General features: G+C 43.2%; 1 long non-coding RNA gene across 1 annotated transcript; it reads right to left on the bottom strand.

The window, feature by feature from the left end:
* Positions 1–5,415: 5,415 nt before the first annotated feature.
* Positions 5,416–7,640, bottom strand: LOC145011732 (uncharacterized). The gene is made up of 3 exons (XR_013664241.1): positions 7,398–7,640; positions 6,288–6,338; positions 5,416–5,609 (listed from the first exon to the last, which is right to left on the bottom strand). It is a non-coding gene; the product is annotated as an uncharacterized LOC145011732 (long non-coding RNA).
* Positions 7,641–16,653: the final 9,013 nt, after the last annotated feature.

Genomic DNA, 16,653 nt, shown 5'->3' with positions numbered 1-16,653 from the left:
TTCGGGATCTAGGTTATAAGACTTGACGCAACTACTTCCACATTTTGACCTAGTATTCTTAGCTGTAGAGGTTATCCTGTGGTTCTCGGTATTCTAGTGTTCACTTCGGAGGATGCAGTCTATTGCCTACAAGGCGGCGGTGACTTCCTCCATGAGAGAGGGTGGAGGGTCCTAGGCACTACTCGTCGGTAACGGGGTGGACGAAGTTCCTGAGTAGTGCGAGCATCTACTGCGACTACGCTTCCGAAGGTTCTGAGTTTTCCCGGTCTAGGTCAAATCTGGTGAGTATAGGTTCCCATCACTCGGAACTTTAATCTCTTTACTAACTGAGGATGTTAGTTACTATGTGGGCTTAACCGGTATGACAAAAATTTCGGATTTGTGATCATTATAGTAGCTCAACCCACAGTGGTTCTCTTGACTCCAGCTCCTATTTTATGGAATAGGATGAAGTGCTTTACTATGAAGTTCGCGATAGAGCTCATACTCGGCTTAACCACTAATACTTGGTGTATGCAAGCCGTATATATTTGAGGTCAACAGGATGTTCAGTTGTGCGACTCTACCCCAGACCCACAACCCAACGAGGAACAGGGATCAGGGAGGAAGCACACATCTTAAATCTTTTTGATCTCAACTATATACCACCTTTATGCATATACCTGGTTATAATGGTCAGTCCCCTGAGTTCTATCCTCTGGGTTCATGAACCTGATGTGCGAGGTGCGAAGGGTCTTTCTGGGGCATCTACGGAGTATGCTTCAGATGGTTATCGTCTTCTGGAGTATCTTGCAGTGTCTTTCGCTTCGGTTTCTATCTATTTAAGAGGGGTTGGTCGACAGCGCGCGGTACCCTTCTCTTGGGTACTTCAGAAGGCTTGAGATAAGAGGAACGACTGACGAATCGCATTAGGTTTGATTATTTGTATTATGTTTAGGTTCAGAAGAACCTTTATTCGCCGACATGGCTACGGAGAAAGTCCTTTTTACACAGCACTAGGGATGTACACATGGTTGCACTACGTCAAACCATGATCGATAGAGTCATCGAAGTTGGCATACTTCGAAATGATATAAAATGAGGATTGATAGAGTCATGCGCCGAACAGGCACACAAGTTCTAGGCGTTTCAAGTTTTGACCTGTGTATCGCTGTCGCGGATACTTGGACCTATAGAGTTGACGCGGAACTATAGAGGGTCCTGAGTGTTTTCTGAATAGAGTACCTTTTTATGAATGGATTCTCACATGGCATTTCTATAATCGCCTCACATATACTAGTCATGCATAATTAAGATGGGGACGATTGTTGATTGAGCGACTCCGCCTTAAATCCACAACCAAACGAGGAACAGGAAATGAGGCGGCCTTCACTCACTCTAGGTCTATCCATCTCAATTATACATGGCCGTAACGTATATGTTTAGCCATTATAGTTTTACCTGATGAAATTTTAAATTTTATAACAGTGCTGCGACTTTTGCTTTAATGGGAAATAATTACACTTAGAATTAGTCTTTTAATGCTTTCGGTTAGTTATCTGAGATCGAGAGACGTACCAAAATCTACCGATTTCCTTGATGCTTCTCCCTAAGCATTATGGTTAGACTCCTCCTGTGTCCTTGTCTTTTCTTTCAATTGTGCAGTCCTTCTTGAAGTGTCCAATCTCACCACATAGACGACAAACTAGATTGGCCGCCAAATTGGTGGTTGATGTAATGAACTCAACTGGGGTTCTGCAGATGCGAGCAATATACCCCAACATGTGGCACCTAGCACAATAGAGTTCCCGACATACACCATGATGATGGTAGCTACACTTGCTGTAGTGGGGGAGGTTTCCTAGGTATGGTCTCCTAGACGTTGGGATGGAAGGGTTTGCAGGGGTATTAACTACCTCAGCTCGTTGCCCTTCGGAAGGTCCTTGAGCTGAGGTACTTCCCTCCTCGATCTTGATCTTTCTCTTCAGTGGATTTGAGCGAGGTTCTTGGGTGGCTGGGTATACAGAGGTCTGTTGCTGCTGTCCATTACTAGGATCGGAATTTCCGATAGGTCTCTTGCTAACATTGGCGTTGTTAGCATTCAGGTGAGCCATGACAGCTGCTACGGCTGCCGAGACTGCAACTTGGAACGTAGCTTCATCGAATAGGAGAGTAGGTTTCTTGCTTGCGGACTGGTTACGCTTCTTCGGAGGCATGGTTTTCCTACACGGAAAGGGACACAAGATAATGAGAGACGATGGTTAACCCTGGACATATCTGTCCTGACTGTATTAAGCATAAATTTTCCCGTGCCTCAGATGTTGGCTGTCTGAGTGTCGACCTACATCCTTATTATGTCGTCCTGGTGTACAAGGTAGGAGTGGGAGTATCGGGAAAAATCCATACGATGCGAGTCGTTCCTACTAAGTTACCTTTATACTAGGAAAGGTTTCACTCTCCGGCCTGGAAAGTTTTGAGAACACTTCAGAACGAAGACCACAGAAAGAAAGGTTCATGAAGACTTATGGCTAAACAAACTCAACAGAGGTGTGGGGATCTGCTCTAAGCGTATTACTGGAAACGGGAAAAGACGATTTACCCTACACATAGCGTGGTAGTGTAACCACTAACTCACTGAATTGTATTATTTTATGGGTGTATTAGCATGACGAACACGAGGAAAAGACACTTCTCGGGTTCCATGTACTGGCTCCCTCTATCTGCCTCGTATCTTTGTCTGGAATCGGCGTTGGTTTCCTTCGGGTAGTTACCTAGGGTTCTCTCCTCGTATGCACATATTGAATCTATACCCCGCCTTCCTTCTGATTCCGACTCTGAGTGTCATCGCTTCAGGATGGATGACTGGAAATCTCAGAAGTTTAGGCGAATTTCTCACCATGTCCCTTAAAAAAGATATAGGCACTTGGTGATTTCGATAGTCTCTTCTTGGTTCATTTATTTCCTAACTTGAAATCCTCTCAATGAACCTTTTCTGGGTCTGCATCACCTCTTCTGCCGAGTACTGAAGTGGATAGGGTTTTCTACAGGGTTCGTGCGAGAATGGAAATGTCTAAAGAATCCTAAGAGATTATTAGCATTTCACTAGGAGATCCATATCGAGTCCTGCTACGATTACACAAGGTATACAAATCATATATAGCTTAGATCCGATAGGCCTTCGAATATGTGATACTACTTTATATCCACATCCAAACAAGGAAAAGGAAGTAGGGCGAAACCACACATTCTTAGCCTATGGGATCCTTATTATATATAACCTTGGGAGTATATCCTCTGTAGTTGTAGGTATATCAATAAGGATCTTTTTACTTTTTCACACAAGGTTAGCTATGGATCCTCAAATACCCCTATGGTATTTTAATTTCTTGTTTGTTTCTTATCTTCTGAATATGATTATGGGATTAGTGTGAGTCTTTTAGTATTCCAAAATACTCCTATAGTATTTTAAACTTTATGTTTGGCTCTTGCATTCCTAGTTGGTAAGTTTCAGACCTGTTGCAACACCACTATCACTGCCAAGCACACGTTCATCGCATCTCGAATAAATTTAGTTGATCAGGTTACATTTATTCCAGCATATAATTACATAACTGCCCAGGTTTGACGGTAATGCTCAACATCCGAAGACTTTTATTCTTGTTCTTCTTGGGATACTTGTGTTCGAGTGTTTAGATTTTGGATATTCTTATACTTTGGTAAAATATGGTTATATTTTAAAGAATAATTCTTGGTCAGAGTGTTTTATCCCTATGTATTTATAGGCTGTATATCTTTTATGAATTGATATACTTAGCTCACTATAAACAATTCTCTGATACCAATCTGTCACACCCCAAAACCAGAACAGCAGAAACGTTTTGGGGTGGATGACGTCATCCACCCCAGAACGTTTCCTCCGTTCCGGTTTTGGGGTGTGACAACTTGAACGGAAGCTGATCGGAAAAATGGTAGGAAAAATTACCGGCGACAGACAGCATCAACAGACGTCGACTTAATGATGACCGGAGGCTACTGTTGGCAATAGGTTGGTTGGAGGGTGTTCGTTGAAGGTCAGATCGAAGAAAGGGGAGGTGGCAACCGATTTTCCGGTGGTTCTTGGATCTCTGGCTCGTCAGAGGAAGGCGGCCGGTGGTGGCTCGCGACGGTTCTGGAAACAGAAGGGAGAGAGAGAGGGGGGGAGGAGAGAAAGGTCAATTGGTGAGAAATGAGCGATCCCCTACCGCCTTTCTATAGGATATGCAATCCATATCCAACGGTCTGAATCCAATCTCATCCAACGGTCTAAATTAAAGTCTGGTTTCCAACCTTATCCTAAGTAGGCGACAAGCATTTCGTGAAATTCGAGTGGCGAAATTTTCGTTTACGAACTCAAATAATAGACGATATGCCAAGACTAATGGTATGAACGATATCCGTTAACTCAAAGCGTAGTTATCCTAACAAAGAGATTGAAAGTCATAACCGAGCATCATCTGATTACAGTTATGCACTTTCCTTTCGTAAAAGAATCGAGACGACGTATGACAGGAAAGTTAGCTACTAAATCAAATACTACATCAAAACCCGATTCGTAATATATAACTAACTTTTCATTTCGATACCCAAAACTGAGCCTACACAGCGAAACTTAGGGAAGAAGGCGAACTTCTTGGCGAAAACAGGCGTTTAGTTGACTCAATCATATCCATAATGACTCATGGTATTTTTTGGGCATAAAAAGTTAGGAATATGATAATTTCCTAAATTAAACATGGTTTGTAGGAAAATTGATTGGGAATCGAAATTCATTTCCTAAGACACGCCACGACTCAACTGAAGGTCGTGATTTGACACTTATCAGGCGTTTAACCATTACTTGGTTGTTCAATTTCTTAAAACATTCTTACATTTTGCAGACGAACTCTGTTTTGGACGTTCTTTATATTTCCGGATGTAGGTGAACATGTACTACGAGACTATAGTGAATGCTTCACTCATACCCCCTTGATATGATTATTTTTGTTTTTCAGATGTCTTACTAGGGTTACAATTTGTGTTTTATGATTCGTTTGAGATTTTCCATCAATAGAAGTGTAACGCCCCAATTCTCATGTATGGTTAATATGAGTTTTTGGATTAGGCCCTGCTCGACGAGTTGGTTTACCTACTCGTCGAGTAGCAGTGAGAAGGATCGCGGGTTAAGTGACCTACTCGGCGAGTCCATAATGGGACTCGCCGAGTAGGAGCTGGCAAGTGAAACCCTAGTTCCTGGGATTTGCACCCCTATTTAAAGGGACCTTAGCCTCACTTAGACCTCCTTACAGTTCCAAAGAACCCTTGAGAGCCTTATTCGTGTGTGTGTGCCTTGTGTGTGTGTGTTTGAAGCTTGAAAGAGAGTTCTTGGAGGGAGAAGACTTGGAGGATGTAACACCGTGATTTTTCAAATAAATTGTTTTTTTTTTTTTTAAATTACAAAAATTCTCATAATACATTCCACGAAAATCCCAATAATCAATTAACAAAACACAATTCCATATTAGTTAAATTAATAATCCAGGATCCTCCAAAAGATAACTCTTTATCTCGTGTGTACAATCAAACCATCACCTTCCCGTGATCCTGAGAAACACCTGAAACACATAACACATAACACTGTAAGCACGAAACTTAGTGAGTTCTCCAAAATACCACGCACAAGTAATTAGCCACTCGAGGCTATAACTCTTTAAGACCCTCTTGGTCAATGTGTCTCAGTGGGACCCTCCGGTCCCACAATTCTGATGGACCCTCCGATCCTAACTCTGTGGACCCTCTGGTCCTAGCTTTGTAAACTCATAATAATACACATCATAAAACACATAGACATAATGTAGGATATCACAATACTCAAATAAACATATAAGATCAACATATACACGGATTATTATAACAACATAAGTCACAAAGACAGTATGCACGATAAAACATAACACATTATAAACAAATAAGACCCTCCGGTCGATAATGTACTAAGACCCTCCGGTCTATATGTACTGAGATCCTCCGGTCAATAATGTGCTAAGACCCTCCGGTCAATAGTGTAAATAAGACCCTCCGGTCACACCCTAACTCTGTGAACCCTCTAGTTCTAACTCTGTGAACCTTCCGGTTCTAATTCTGTGAACCTTTCAGTTCTAACTCTGTAAAACATGCACAACATAAATCACATAGAAATAATGCAGTGCAACACATAACATACATAGCATACAAATACTCTATCACATAACTCTGGTTACCTACTCAAGGTAAAGTATAGTGAGAAGACTCACCTCGGCTGGCGAGCAGATCCTATAAATGATGTTGTACTCCGGCCTTTATCACTGTGCCAATCCCACATTAAAACCCATTAGGATCTAAGACTAAACCTTGACTTATTAGGTCTAAATATTGTCCACCAACTCAATCCATAAATAACTCAAGCCCATTGGGCCCACAAAGGCCCAATACCAAATGCATATACAAAAGTCCACTAATGGCCCAATTGTGGCCCAATTTTCCAAATTGGGCCCAACCCTCATATGGGCCTTACCCTAAAGCCCATTTAAATATCTAGTCCAAATGATTACTCTTAGATGGCCCATCAATAGCCCAATCGCCAAAACCCAATAGAAAGGCCCAACTCAAGGCCCAAGCAAATTTAAGGTTTTCACATAAAATGACAATTAGGGTTAAGTGTTTCTCACTTAACCCATTAAGGACTTAACACATTAAGGACATAACACATTAAGGACTTAACACATTAAGTCCATCACTCCACTAGGCCATTCACACAATGAAGTGGGACATAATTCATAGTACCAATCTAACAGTCCAATCACGGGTCCCGGTAAAATCCAAAATAACAAACCCAAAATTAGGGTTTCCTAGCCCAATCACAAAGTATCCCAATCTAAAATTAAGTGTTTAGCCCCATTAGGGTTACACTAGATCGGGCACCACCTACCGCCACCCCGGGCGATGGAGATCGGCGGCAGATCATGGCGGCAAGCGGCAGCAGCCACCATTTCCAATGGTGGTGGTTACTTTTCTAGCCAAAACATCGCTAAAACAACATAATACGACATTATACACCCAAAATACACACTAAAAGCACACACACAGCCACCCACACGGTGGCAGGCGGTGATAGGGAGCGACAGCCACCACCTCACGGTGGTGGTGGTGGATTCTCTTGGTCCCCAGAAGAGAAATCACACCCATACGCTCGTAGACATGACCTGAACACCGAAAATCACTCAAGTCAGCCACTTCATGTGGCAGATAACGATTGGAAGCACAAAAACGGCGACTCAAGTCCATCGACGACCACAACCGCTAATCACAACGTCGCATTCACAGCGAGAATGAAAGAGAGAGGAGGTGGGTGGCGTTTTACTTACCGGCAGCTTCCTATTCGCTCATACCCAGCACAACGAATCCACAAGGCTCAACACTTCGATCCCGCTGGTTCATTCAACTGCTCAATTACATCTCCGGTAGAAAGCATCGTGCTGGCGATCCTTATCGGCACTGCAGTGGCGAGGGTCGGACCCTGCCCGCGAATGGCGTTGAGAAACTCCCAGGATGGTGATGGCGGCTGACTCCTCAAGATTTAGGGCTAGAAGGTGCGATGGAGGGAACGGTTCCTGATTAATCGCGTGCTCATACAAACTCCTTGCGAGTTTTACACTTCTAGTCCCTCCTTCTCATAAACTCTTCAATTTTAATCCAACATTTCCCTTTTTACCCCCTGATTCCATAAATTCATAACAATTAGGGTCCAAAACTTACCAAATAGCCCCTGCCTTCTGAAATCTTTATAATTTAAATCATGAACTTACATGTTTAACCCCTAAAATTCCAAAATTACATCAATTGGCTCCTTGACACGCTTACTCTGCTAAATATTATTTGTTTTGGAGCTATAAATCTTTATCTATTTATTTATTCAATAATCGGGATGTTACAAATCTCTCCCACTTAAATTATATTTCGTCCTCGAAATCATTCCTTACCATCCCTTATACGCCCGACAACTTGAACGATGTGGACACAAGCCCAAGCATGACCCCAGCTGTCCAACCCAACAAAGTTATTTCAACCAATCACATCGTATATGCAACCACCAAGTTCGCTTTACCTCAAGCAAATACTACAACCGATCTGTAGTCACACATCACTTTCGATCTCTGTCGTCTACCACTCGCTAACTCCATGCGTGTTGTGATCCTTCTCAAACCAAATGAACCGACCCTTCCAGGTCCACAACATCAGATGCCAACCACAACCACTCAAAATAAAACCCATCAGGGATCTAAAATCTCAACTCATTTATCCTCTACACAACTAGGGCCAACTTAAACTCAAGAGTCTGGTTTGACAACGAAATTAGTACCACTCACATTCAATCTGACACTCTACTCATGACCCATGATCCGCGAATCTACGTGTACATTACTTCTCCAGTTCCTTCCTACTTGCGACAACCCCTCCCCAGTCCGAGATATAACGGATCTCGATTATCATGGAGACCTCAGTCTCGCCCCTGGCCCAACCACTAGGTTCCCAAAGACTCAGTTGGTAGGGATACCCAAGCCTAAGAACTCTTCTGTGTCATGCTCTAACTAGGGAATACTACGGATTCTCGTAGTTTTACAATACTCTCACACTAACTCGTGAATGCTACAGCTCCCCGCAGGCTAACATCACTTACTCACTCATCCGTGAATGCTATGGCTCCCCGCAGGCTTACATCACTCTCTCACTCGCCATGGGATCTCCCCATGGTTTTCCTCTGATTTTACAAAGTGATTACTCTCACCTGGATCCTTCCACTCTCTTACCACCCCACAATCTCATTACTAAGCCATTACCATATTGTGCTCATTGAACTCATGCTCCGCGATCCCTCATGGACTGGTGCACCAACCCTTTTCTGACGATAATTGTGGCAACAACGCACTTTCTCTCAATACAATTCACATTATTGAACAATCCCCGTCCGAACAATCAATTGATGGGCTCCCACTGGAACAATAATTACCCGGTACCCCACTTGCCATCTCATAAACATGAGTCTCAAAATAGTCCAACGACTTAGGTCATCATACTCGGACACCCCGATACACCATCACCGAGTCTCGCGTTTGCTTGACTCAACCTCTGATCTCCCACTCACGGCATCATACTCGAATGCCGAGATACACTATCATAGGATCTCCTAATGTCTTGCTATGACCCTTGATCTTCTTCTCGCATAACTCATAACCTCGAAATATTCCACTCACAAATTGAACAAATTGATGATTCGCCCAACAAAATACCCCGTTCTCCCCCATTTAGAGTTCGAACTATCGCCCAATGTCACACCCAATCAACTTCACTGTAGACTGGCTCTCCAGATGTATCATTCCCAACCCAAGGAACGTACCACACAGCACTCGATGACTTCCAGAAAAATAACCAAATAACTCCAAGTACCCCGATCCTATATGAAAATTCCGGATTCCTCCCCATGTGACTGCCTTTAATCACCCAGAACCTTGTCTGGTTGCACTTACACTTAATCCGATGGTCCTAGAATAGAATGATCTCCTTCCCTAGAGATACTGGACTATCACATACTTCATTCTCAGAATCCTCAATCATCACCCCACTGCAAGATTTGACATAGCACGAGAGACCTCACCCCAACAGTCGATCTATTGCATAGCCACGAAGGTCGACAACTCGATATACTCCTCTCGTTTCCTTGAAACAATTGTTGATATACGACGTACCAAACTCAAACAAGGCATACTCGAACCCTCGCTGTCACATTCCCCACTGATAACTTCTTCCCGGCATAAGAATGTAATCCAATGATCTCTTACACCAAAATTACTCTTGGTGCCGATATCGCAACTCTCTGGTACCCCACATGGACTTCTTTTATTCTCTGACATCAGAAACTCACGCACCCATCCTCTAAAAATGGGAAAAAGGGATAAATAGTCCTCAAACAGAAACTTGGCATTACAGGATATCGCCCGACCCTTAACTCAAACTGCAACCCTCCATGGTGCATCATCTCCACCCTTATTTGAGTCTTGTGACTCCAACTGGCACCTCACCAGTTAAAAACCTTTGAGATCTAAACTCAGTTTTGCTCACCCCGAGCATACCCCATTAAAATCAATCGGCATGGCCCTCTGGCCCCACAACCTCCCATATCTAATCTTAGACTACTCAAACACAACATGATAACTGGTAAAACCAGAAACACTAATCATCATGAATCATGGTACTAAAACCATGTGATCACCTCTCATTTTACTCTGAGTCATGGTAGTCGAACCATGTGATCACCTCTCAATCTGCTACTTAGAACCTCCAGAATGTTCCCTGCATCTAGTATGGGTCCTATGCTTTCATTAGTACGGGCCCATACTACCTACCACATCTATCCATACTTCCACACGAACCATCCTAGAGTTCCTAAGTAGCTGCTCAACCTTCTCGATCACCAATCTCGATACGCGTGCTCACTCCCCAGCGAAATGTTCTACCCCGTAAACGTACTAATCTGACCATGATCACTCCCTAGGCTCTTCCTAGGTCCTCATACTTCTCCGCCATCAACTGCTGAAGAACTCCTAATGATGCCAGTCATCTACCTCCTGAATATCGTCATATTCACTTAGTAGTTGACTCCCATCATCGAGAGTTCCAAAAAGCACAAAGCAAGCAGCATTCGGGCATCGAATAATCTGTACTAGCATGTAAAACCACTCTAGGTTATTATCCCACTTGCTCTGCTCATACTCGAAGGACATCACCGAACTCCATCAACTTCGCCCCATGCGGCATCTGTCCACCTTCCCAGTAGACTCCTCAAATGCTTGTCTAGGTATCTCTCCTAGATTACTCCTCGACTCAAGACACTCTCTAAAAGATTCCTGCCAGGCTTCTACTCAGTACATTTAGGGAAAATAGCAGATAATATCAATTAATAGCATCCCCTAGGATAAGGCATCATGAATTAGGAAACTCTAACCCTAATTTCTGAAATACCTAGCCTATCATCTAGTATGCAGCTCTGATATCTCATAAACATCTCATAATAGAAACAATTAATGGTATTTTGGGAAATCACCGTTCGGCTCTGGTTGATTGTACACACTGCTCCATCTTGTTTTCTCTTTAAAACTCTTACTCGTTTTAGAAAAATCATTTCTTTTTAGGAAATTTTCTAAAATCCTCAGTTTGAGTTCAGAGATGACCGAGAGCACATCTGAATCCCTCAAACCAAGGCTCTGATACCAACTTGTAACACCGTGATTTTTCAAATAAATTGTTTTTTTTTTTAAATTACAAAAATTCTCATAATTCATTCCACGAAAATCCCAATAATCAATTAACAAAACACAATTCCATATTAGTTAAATTAATAATCCAGGATCCTCCAAAACATAACTCTTTATCTCGTGTGTACAATCGAACCGTCGCCTTCCCGTGACCCTGAGAAACACCTGAAACACATAACACATAACACTGTAAGCATGAAGCTTAGTGATTTCCCCAAACTACCACGCACAAGTAATTAGCCACTCGAGGCTATAACTCTGTAAGACCCTCTTGGTCAATCTGTCTCAATGGGACCCTCCGGTCCCACAACTCTGACGTACCCTCCGATCCTAACTCTGTGGACCCTCTGGTCCTAGCTTTGTAAATTCATAATAATACACATCATAAAACACATAGACATAATGTAGGATATCACAATACTCAAATAAACATATAAGATCAACATATACACGGATTACTATAACAACATAAGTCACAAAGATAGTATGCACGATAAAACATAACACATTATAAACAAATAAGACCCTCTGGTCGATAATGTACTAAGACCCTTCGGTCTATATGTACTGAGACCCTCCGGTCAATAATGTGCTAAGACGCTCCGGTCAATAGTGTAAATAAGACCCTCCGGTCACACCCTAATTAACTCTGTGAACCCTCTAGTTCTAACCCTGTGAACCTTCCGGTTCTAATTCTGTGAACCTTTCAGTTCTAACTCTGTAAACATGCACAACATAAATCACATAGAAATAATGCAGTGCAACACATAACATATATAGCATACAAATACTCTATCACATAACTCTGGTTACCTACTCAAGGTAAAGTATAGTGAGATGACTCACCTCGGCTGATGAGCAGATCCTATATGATGCTGTACTCCAGCCTCTATCACTGTGCCAATCCCACATTTAACCCCATTAGGATCTAAGACTAAACCTTCACATATTAGGTCTAAATATTGTCCACCAACTCAGTCCATAAATAACTCAAGCCCATTGGGCCCACAAAGGCCCAATACCAAATGCATATACAAAAGTCCACTAATGGCCCAACTTTGGCCCAATTTTCCAAATTGGGCCCAACCCTCTTATGGGCCTTACCCTAAATCCCATTTAAATATCTAGTCCACATGATTACTCTTGGATGGCCCATCAATAGCCCAATCGCCAAAACCCAATAGAAAGGCCCAACTCAAGGCCCAAGCAAAATTAGGGTTTTCACATAAAATGACAATTAGGGTTAAGTGTTTCTCACTTAACCCATTAAGGACTTAACACATTAAGTCCATCACTCCACTAGGCCATTCACACAATGAAGTGGGACATAATTCATAGTACTAATCTAACAGTCCAATCACGGGTCCCGGTAAAATCCAAAATAATAAACCCAAAATTAGGGTTTCCTAGCCCAATCACAAAGCAGCCCAATCCAAAATTAAGTGTTTAGCCCCATTAGGGTTACACTAGATCGGGCACCACCCACCGCCACCCCGGGCGGTGGCGATCGGCGGCGGATCATGGCGGCAGCCGGCGGCAACCACCATTTCCAATGGTGGGGGTTACTTTTCTAGCCAAAACATCGCTCAAACAACGTAATACGACCATTAAAAACCCAAGATACACACTAAAAGCACACACACAGCCACCCATACGGTGGCAGGCGGTGATAGGGAGCGACAGCCACCACCTCACGGTGGTGGTGGTGGATTCTCTTGGTCCCCAGAAGAGCAAACACACCCATACGCTCGTAGACATGAGCTAAACACCGAAAATCACTCAACTCAGCCACTTCATGTGGCAGATGACGACTGGAAGCACAAAAACAGCGACCCAAGTCCATCGACGACCACAACCGCTAATCACAACGTCGCATTCACAGCGAGAATGAAAGAGAGAGGAGGTGGGTGGCGTTTTACTTACCGGCAGCCTCCTATTCGCTCACACCCAGCACAGCGAATCCACAAGACTCAACACTTCGATCCCGCTGGTTCATTCAACTGCTCAATTGCGTCTTCGGTAGAAAGCATCGTGGCGGCGATCCTTATCGGCACTGCAGCGGCGACGTCGGACCCTGCCCGCGAATGGCACTGTGAAACTCTCAGGATGGTGATGGCGGCTGACTCCTCAAGATTTAGGGCTAGAAGGTGCGATGGGAGGGAACGGTTCCTGATTAATCCCGTGCTCATCCAAACTCCTTGCGAGGTTTACACTTCTAGTCCCTCCTTCTCATAAACTCTTCAATTTTAATCCAACATTTCCCTTTTTACCCCCTGATTCCATAAATTCATAACAATTAAGGTCCAAAACTTACCAAATAGCCCCTGCCCTCCGAAATCTTTACAATTTAAATCATGAACTTACACATATAACCCCCAAAAATCCAAAATTACATCAATTGGCTCCCTGACACGCTTACTCTGCTAAATATTATTTGTTTTGGAGTTATAAATCTTTATCTATTTATTTATTCATTAATCGGGATGTTACAGAGGAGAAGTAGATTGAAGCAATTGGAGTGTGGGAATTAACAGTCATCTTAGATATCAACTTCGAAAGGTACCCAAATTGTCATTCTCCTTATAGATCTCCTTTATTGGGTGCATTTTAGGGGTTTCATGGAATATCAAGTTGGTATGATGAGCTATGGGTTAGATCTGAAGTTGTAACTTCAGATCTGGACCCTCTTTGGGTTCTAGAGGCATAAAGTTGCAGCTTTAGTCGTGATTGCGGTCCCCTTTGTGCATAAAGACCCATCAATAGCTTAAATTTGCCATTTTGAGTCTTTTTAAGCAATGCATGCACATAAAGTTTGCAACTTTACGTGATAAGCATGCCCTAGAAGCTTGGATCTATGATTTGGAGCCACTGCATGGCTCAAAATGGATCTGTATGGAAAGAGGACTGAATGGACTTGGCGAGTCGCATTAAGATGACCATTGAACTCGACGAGTTGGTTGAACAACTTGGCGAGTCCGATGAAGATTGTCATGAGACTCGACGAGTCGGATGAGTTTTAACCAAGAATATGTTCGCGAGTATATCCATCGAGTTGCAGGGAGGGAACTCGACGGGTGGCCTTAAGGTCTGATCGGGATTCGAAGGAACTCGACGAGTCACCTCGATGACTCGGCGAGTTGGATTGTGCTTCAAGGGACATGGCGAGTAGCTGGGTGTACTCTGCGAGTTGAGGTCAACATGGACCGTTGACCTTGACTGAAGACTTTGACCTTGATCAGGGGTTGTCTATTGGGTTATGGAGTACCTTATAAGGTTAAAGACTTATGCGTATATTGAATTATGGTTATAGCCGGTGGGGCTTGTGTCGAGTGATCCGAGAGTTGGAGTTTACCTTCCGAGTCAACATCTGTGAGGTGAGTTATCCTCACTTTATCGACAGGGTCTATGGCACCAAGGCCGACCCTTTAGTTGTTATTGTTACGGTATGTTGCATGGGGTTATGATTTGTTAGTTAGGAATCGAGGTAGACATTATGTTATGCTTTTATGATCCGTAGTGATTGGTGTGCTAGTGCCTGCTAGGTTAGTATTCTAGTTACAGGAGAATTCTATGATTGTGATCAGTGAGATAGTGTAATATCCCAAGCTCGAAAGCAAGAATTTGGAGGGTGCTAAGTGTAAATTAAGGAAGCTACTCGACGAGTAGGTATGCTACTCGCCAAGTCGGAGCGGGATTGATCGTGGGTTTAAGTGGCCAACTCGCCGAGTCAGCGATTTGGACTCGACGAGTTGGTGCTGAAGAGAGAAAACCCTAATCTCAAGAGTTGCACCTTATTTAAAGGACTTTATGTCCTTCCCCCAGCCTCCTAACCCCCATGAGAGTTCCAAAAAACCCTAATTTCGTGTGAGGCTTCATCGTTGACGAGATTGGGACTTGGAAGAGGAAATTGTTGGAAGGAGCTTGAGAAATTGGAAGCTAGCATCAAGGGGTTTGTATAGATCTGGGATCTACATCAGATTTGGGCACACCTCTGAGGTAAGGAGCCCTTATCTTAAGCTATTTCCTTTGTGGTTCATCCTTGGTGTTTGTTTTGGGAGTTCTTTAACTTATTTTGAGACCTATCTCGGATTTGGAGTTAGATCTGGGGTTGCTACTCCAGATCTAGACTCATGATGGCCTAGAATGTCATAAAGCTTCAGTCTTTGAGTTGTTGGTGAAGTCCCTTTGTCTAAAACCCAAGCCCTAGTATGTTTTGGGCCTATATTTCCTTGGTTTCACGTAAAGTTTGCAACTTTATGTGAGGGTTAGATTGTAGAAGGGTGGATCTATGGATTGGAACCCCTGCATGGATCGAAAAGCTTCTGAATGGATTGAGAACTGGATAGACTCGACGAGTCACATGGGTGTACTCGACGAGTTGTATGAACATGTGCATGGACTCGACGAGTTGGAAGAACAACTCGGCGAGTCTGATGAAGATTGCTTTGGACTCGGCGAGTCTGTTCGTGGACTCGGTGAGTCTGGTCGCAGAACCCAACCTCTTTTGGTTAAAGCCTTGGATTAAGTGAGTCGGTCGGCGACTCAGTGAGCCGGATAGGATGAGACTCAGAGATCGTTGGACTCGAAGAGTTTTCGGGCGACTCGACGAGTTGAGTCATATTATGGGAGTTTCTGAGTATAGGAACTCGACGAGTCGTCGGGGTGACTCGGCGAGTAGAATCAACCAGGAAGGTTGACTTCGACTGAGGACTTTGACTTTAACCAAGAGTTGACCAGTTTGACTTCCAAGGGTATTTTGGTAATTTTGGGTATTTATGGAATTGGTTGTTTGGTAGTCTTCTGTGGTGAAGATCATGTTGGTGGTTAGAGCAACTTGGTATTATCTTTGCAGTCGACGATTGCAGGTGAGTTCTCCTCACTATATCGACAGTGTCTACGGCACCAAGGCCGACCCTTTATCGGATGGAAATCCGGGTATTGTTTGTTATGTTATTGCTTTGATAGATATGTATCATGGTATTTAGGATGGTGTTATGTTAGTAACCTGGTTAAGGTCGGTACCTGGTATATAGGGTAATGTTATGCTAGTGATTGGTTAGGTCGGAATCCTGGTTAGGATGTTGGAATGTTATTGATATGCTAGATACATCTTGGTTTAGGATGGTTGCTATGTTACTGATATGCTACATTTCATCCTGGTTTAGGATGGTTGCTATGTTATTGATATGCTAGATACATCCTGGTTTAGGGTGGTTGATATGTTACTTATATGCTAGATTTCATCTTGGTTTAGGATGGTTGCTATGTTATTGATATGCTAGATACATCCTGGTTTAGGGTGGTAGATATG

This window comes from Lactuca saligna, chromosome 8, assembly GCF_052625555.1.
Source record: "Lactuca saligna cultivar CGN05327 chromosome 8, ASM5262555v1, whole genome shotgun sequence".
Taxonomy (NCBI): domain Eukaryota; kingdom Viridiplantae; phylum Streptophyta; class Magnoliopsida; order Asterales; family Asteraceae; genus Lactuca; species Lactuca saligna.
The sequence above is the reverse complement of the archived record's forward strand: the minus strand, read 5'-3'. Positions and strand labels throughout refer to the sequence as shown.